The 6,079-nt window shown below is 44.7% G+C and overlaps 1 non-coding gene across 1 annotated transcript; it reads left to right on the top strand.

Moving 5' to 3' along the window:
- Positions 1–3,126: 3,126 nt before the first annotated feature.
- On the top strand, positions 3,127–3,252 carry LOC128468097 (U6atac minor spliceosomal RNA). Its single transcript, XR_008345814.1, has one exon. It is a non-coding gene; the product is annotated as a U6atac minor spliceosomal RNA (small nuclear RNA).
- The last annotated feature ends 2,827 nt before the right edge of the window (positions 3,253–6,079 follow it).

A 6,079-nucleotide genomic window follows, 5' to 3' on the forward strand; every position in this document is an offset into this window, starting at 1 on the left:
ACAGTATGGGGATCACGGCTTCACCGGCGACGGCCCTCTAAGACTTCTGGTTGTGCATACGAAACATGAGCAGTGTCAGATTAAGACCCCCAAGGGCCCCTAGGCATACAGCTTTAGAGGGGCCCTGTGTAGTGGCAGCCGCCGCTCCTCGCCCGGTCTAGTAGAGAGTCACCTGAAGGCTCCTCCCGGTCACTGCTGGTATACGGCGGGTGACACCGCAATTGATGCATCGGGACCCCCAGAGCTTGGCGCAAATAGCTAAAGAGGGCCACCTTAGTTTAGGGGTGTGGCTGGGGGCGGGGCTTTAACGAGACTTCGCGCGCTCTGGTTATTTATGTGACTGATTGCGGCATTCAGGAGATGAAGAACTCATTTTATTGACACGGTTCCATTAATAAACACATTTCTGCTGTTTCTACACATATTATTGTGACTTTTAGGGCTGTAGAACAAAGGAGGGACTGGGCCTCTAAAAGAGGGACACTTAGGATTCTAGGCTATCACTTGCGGGGAAGCGCCGATGGACTGACCATGACAATAATAGTCATTAATAATTATTAATCCCATAAAAAACTTACCAGGGTCCCTGTGATTATCAGAAACCCACCAACCAATGTATTGAATATGAAAGAATGTACATGTGAGCTCACAAAATGTACACGTTATTCACAAATATGGCCAGAACACGTCAAGCATATCCTGAATCCAAGACGAGGGCTGATTATGAGTCTTTACGCCAGGAGAAGCGAGTAGACTAGACGGGCCAACGGGTCGGATCTGCTGCCGAATTCTGATTCCATGAAAGAGCCGCAGGTTGCAGACAAAAAGAGGTCATAGAACTTACACACTCATCACAGAATAAAAATAAATGAGAGACGGGAAGTATGGAGGAAACACCCTCACGTCTTGATGCATAGTTAGCGATATAGAGAGGGCGGGGGAGGGGTGATACTGTATTGCACTTTAAATCACAGCCAGCAAGTCACTGGGGCCATCATTGGCCCCTCTTTCCTAAATCCACTCAGCTATACATGCTTACAGCGAGAAGTATACCTTCGGATCAAATGATAAAATGGTTCAGTGGCTTCTCCAGATATTTACAGTCTGGCCGTATAATATTCTCCGGCTCTCTTGATTTCTGGGGCTGTTGAAGCTCTCGCTGTAGTTTTCTCACAACGATGCCACAAACTGACTGAAGTTAGAATAGTTTTGTCACTTCAAGGGCTTGTATTTTTAGAAATCTGATTTGAGACAGCTGCGAAGAGCCAAAATATCCCCGAGCCGAGCACATAGAGAAAGACGACACATCCGTTCTAATAACGTCTTCTTCTTCTTCCCCAAGCGGAGTCTGAGTTTGTGTGGGCTAAATTCTCTTCCATTATACATTAGTGACGCTGTTATAGCCATACATTTAGTCTAATGATGAACCAGGGTTATTTGGCCACCTTAATGTTATCCTCTTTGTGGTTGGGAAGCCTCATTCAGAATGCAAGTTCCATGCTGTGTTGAAGGCCAAAAAACGTAATAATGTGACCATGTAGTAGGCATCTGGCAACGAAGCCGCGTGTGAGCTTCCATGTACCGTTTGCATGCATGTGGTCTGTTTGGCTAGTTCTCAGCGTGTGGCCTGCTTCACGTGTACATAAAGCACGGACTCTAACCTGTCGTGGACTAAATGAGAAGCCAGCAGTCTGAGCTCTTAGAAAGTAGGGACATCAGAGGCAGAAAGGGGGACGTGGAATTCGGTCCCATCAGAGCTCCAGCCTGTCTGCCTAGAATCCACCACTGGCCAGTTTCCTCATGATTTAGGTGCCCCAGGCCGTTGCCCTCGATGACTGTGCTATGACCAGCCCTTCAGACTGTATAAAAGGTTCTTCCATTACTCTAGCAGACTATTCATCAGCTTTGTAAAACTGATTCAATGGAAAGGTTTCCACCAGTGTGACATTTTTCCAGAAGAACCCTTTCCAAGAAGAAAACTAACTGGGAGTCTGGGATTACCCTTCATAATATATAATTATTCCTGCCCAGAAACCTCTTCTTAAACAGAACCCTGAGTACTCAAAAACAACAAAAATCATCTACTGAGGTAGAAGTTGCAGCTCTGCAACTGGCCTCCTTCTCCATGGTCTGAAGATTCAAAAGCAATCCCTTGAAAATCAGAACAGACCCTCAGCTATCATATACTTGTGCTTGGGGGTCCCTTTAAATTAAAGTTTTTTTCACCGTTTTATGAATAAACCTCCACATTTCGCACTGAAAATCATAGAACTGGGGCGAGGATCCCATCTTCATCAGCTCCACCGGTCCTCCAAAAAGTAGGCCATGAAACTCTTCTTTCACACCATTGTTTCTTGCCTCTTATTGGCACAAAAGCGCAGACCGCTATGTAAATGAGATTCTCAGCTGAATCAGTTCATTTGAACAAAGAGCTTAACGTTCATCTCACAGGGGACAGGGACAAGAAGTTAAAAACATACGATTCCTTATGGCCTTCACACTTATTGCCAATGAATGCACGCTGTCTTAAAGTTCGCTCCTCTGCATGCATTCTTTTAATGCGATGGCGTCCCTTTAATCGCTTCGGCGGGAGAGAGCAGAGCAATGCGGGGCTGAGATAAACTGCTTGGTGTCCATAAAGCACCCAGCGCCCTTCACAAAGAACAATGTCTCCGTGCTTATCAAGACGTGAATTGTCTATTGTCGGCTATGCTAATCATTACGTGAACCCATTTCAATCTAGGTCGCCTCTGCCGATTGGAAATTAGAATGTGAAAAATACGCACCCCGTTCCTTCTTATGATTAGATTCACCTCGAAATCAGCAGCGTTTTTATAACGTTACAATCAGGAAAACTAACAAGAATTCTCCATTTCCGAGGAGGTTTTGGAGCCTAGAGGACTTATTCTGGGTGTAACGTACCTGCTAAGTGCCCTGGGTTTCAAGGAGCACTCCAGTGTGTCGGCATTTTTTTAAGTATTGAAAAAGTTTGAGTTAAATGTTGTCTTTGGAGGGTTAATGGGTATTGTGGTTTGTGTTAAAAGCTCTTTATTGGACAAATGTTAAAGAAAAGCTGGTGTATTTTTCTATAGCAGAAGAGCAGGGGAACTTACATAAAGTTCCGCATGGGTGAAATAGAGGAGAGAACGTTAACACTGCCCTTGGCAAGGATGGAATAAGTCCTAGTGACCTTCACAACACATATAAGGATGAGGTTTGTCTCAGTCTCAGACCATTGGCACATGTGTTTTTTTTTACTTTACCGAGAGAGTAGTAGATAAGTGGAACAGCCACCCATGAGAAGTGGTAGAGGCTACTAAAGTTAGATAATTAAATCATGCGTGGAATAGACATATGGCTAAGATGAGACCAAGGACTGATTAAGATTTGAGTCTTTACATCGGGGCAGACTAGATTTAATTTGATGGCAGAACCATTCAGCCGGTCTCTCTGTCCTCGGTTCCTGTTTTCCAGTGTCAGTAAATCCAGTGTTCGCTGCGGTTGAGTCTCCTTTCCCAGCCGACTTTGGACACTGAGGGTCTGTACTGACTCATCTTGCTCTTCTTGCACCATTATGTGGCGTCCATATTTACGCGATGACAATGAATGCCGTGTTTCATGTGACGCAATAACAGGAATAATATTATAAAGTTACTGTTTGAGACGTATAATATTACATATATATTCCTAACACTCAGAACAAGAATGGTGGGAGTTCATCTTAAATTAATATCACTGCACTGACTATGGAGGGTTAATGGACTACACAAGATCTGCTGTCATAGGGGCATCAGTTTCCAGTATCGTGGGGACTAAGGTGGGAACTACTAAGTGGCAAAGCGTGCTTGGATTTCTTTTATGCTGATAAATATTAGCATTCTAGAAGTGTTATGCCATTAAAAGCTGATTAATGCTTCTACAGATGGCTCTGTGCGCCCATGACGCGAGTATTCAAATTCCATCACTGGTTGTCTATGTAACCTTGAGCCTTTATCACTTATGTTGCTCAAAAATAGGTCTGCACACTGCCTGCGTCTCTTCATGCCAAATGCGAAAAAAATATGAATTAGCCTTCATTTGCGTTTTACGCAGATATTTTCTCCATAGGAAGGGAACGAGAAAAGAGATCATCTTTACAAAGAAAAAGAGGAGAGGAGCGCATTCAGGAAAATGAAAATCCATTTCACTCGGAGGGAAGAGAAGGGGAAATCGTGGAGGATATTTGGAGTGTGGGTGATAGAAAGAAGGAGGGGTGAGAAAAGACTGCGAAGGGAAGAGGAGAAGGCGTGTGATTTATGGGACCGAATGCGCAACAAATGGAGAACTGGAGAGGGGAGGGGGAGTCAGGCACGTGTAAGGAGCTGGTGGGTGGAGAAAGGTGGAAATCGAGGGAATTGCGATTGAATTGATGAAAAAGAAAGGTGCGGGATAGGATAGGGAAGAAGGTAGTGCGGTAGACGGCAGAATGTAAAAAGGAGTAATTTACTTAGGAAACCTCTTCGCCAGGAAAGACAATGGCATAAAATCTATATCCTGGGGTATAATGCTGGGGAGAACAACGGTGCGCGATGGAAGATTCGATAACAGATACAAGGGAGCGGCGGAGGGGCTGACATATGGAACAAAAAAGCCCATTTGCTCCTTCCTGTCTGGGGGGGTGAAGGAACTCCTTAGTAAGGGCCTGAGATGTCAGGAAATGCAAACCCAGTCCATATCTTGGAGTCCACGAACAATGGCTCATAAAATAGTCTCTCAGCAGAAATTATAAAGATAAAGAAACCATGGCTCCTTCGCAGAATGTCACAGCTTTCCTGGCAAGAACGAGTTCCTTGATTGAGAGCAGGAATGTGCCCTTGGTTTCACTTGCAGAAATGACTCTGCAATGCTATACAAATCTTTGAAAATAGTATGATGGCGGGGTAATGACTTTGTTGTCCAGTTGGTGATCTTTTGGCTGTTTAATCTACCCACTGTACCTTTTTAAGTAGTGACACGGGGAGGGCTGGTACCTTCTGGCCCAGGGGGCAAGTATAGCTGAGCAGTCTCCTGTCCTCTTGCCCCCCCCCATGTTACATACATCACACCCATATCTTGGCTGGATCATTTCCATATAGCTCCTCGCACACCATTATGTATTATCATGTTGCGTCACATGAGTCCACTTCACTCCAACTTCTGTGGATGGGCCAGTCCAAGTCAGATCGGCCCTGTTTTTTATTGCCAAGGCTTGATGGGCAATTGCCCCCTGTCCAGCTCGCCTCTGGAGTGACTGTCCTTCTTTGAGACTCATTTCACTGTGCCTCTCTTTCCTCCCCTTATATTCTCTTAGGTCAGAATGTGCGCTGGGTATGAAGGTATTGCAGCGTTAGATAATCACTATAATGTATCAAGCAACAGCAGACAATGTGCTTGTAGATTCAATTATCAAAATGTAATTCATTCCAAGCATTTTACTCAATTCAGTGGTGCAACAAATTTGCCAGGACCTCCAAACTCCTCCTACAGACACACACACTAACATACTTACTCACACATACTAGTACACACACTAACACACTAACCAGGGGAGGGCTAGCACCTTCAGGCACAGGGGGCAGGTAAGCCTAGTGGACCCCTAGCCCCTTGCCACTCTACACTCACCATAACAGACACTCACTGACACATCCTCATTCTCATCACCCATCACACCTCACTCGCTCACACCTATCACGCATGACTCCCTCACGCCTGTCACAACTCACTCCCTTGATACCTATTATGCATCACACCTATTGTATATAACTCACTCCGTCACAACTGTCACACCTTCATATCTATCACACGCACCACATCTCACTGGTCTGCAATGTAACTCTCTGTTTAAACCCCAAACTGAAGTTGTGGATTCTGGACTAACTGCTAAAGAAACATTACATTGTAATCAATAGAATGTAATTCCTACTAAGCCATTCAATGAGGTGCAAAGACTATTAGCATGATTTAAATGTTTCATCTTAGACCACGGAAATTTGGACTAGAATCCACAAGAAACTGTAAAGAGTGGACAAGCACCCATTACATGCACTTACAAAGTACTTTA

Source organism: Spea bombifrons, chromosome 10 (genome assembly GCF_027358695.1).
Source record: "Spea bombifrons isolate aSpeBom1 chromosome 10, aSpeBom1.2.pri, whole genome shotgun sequence".
Classification (NCBI taxonomy): Eukaryota; Metazoa; Chordata; class Amphibia; order Anura; family Pelobatidae; genus Spea; species Spea bombifrons.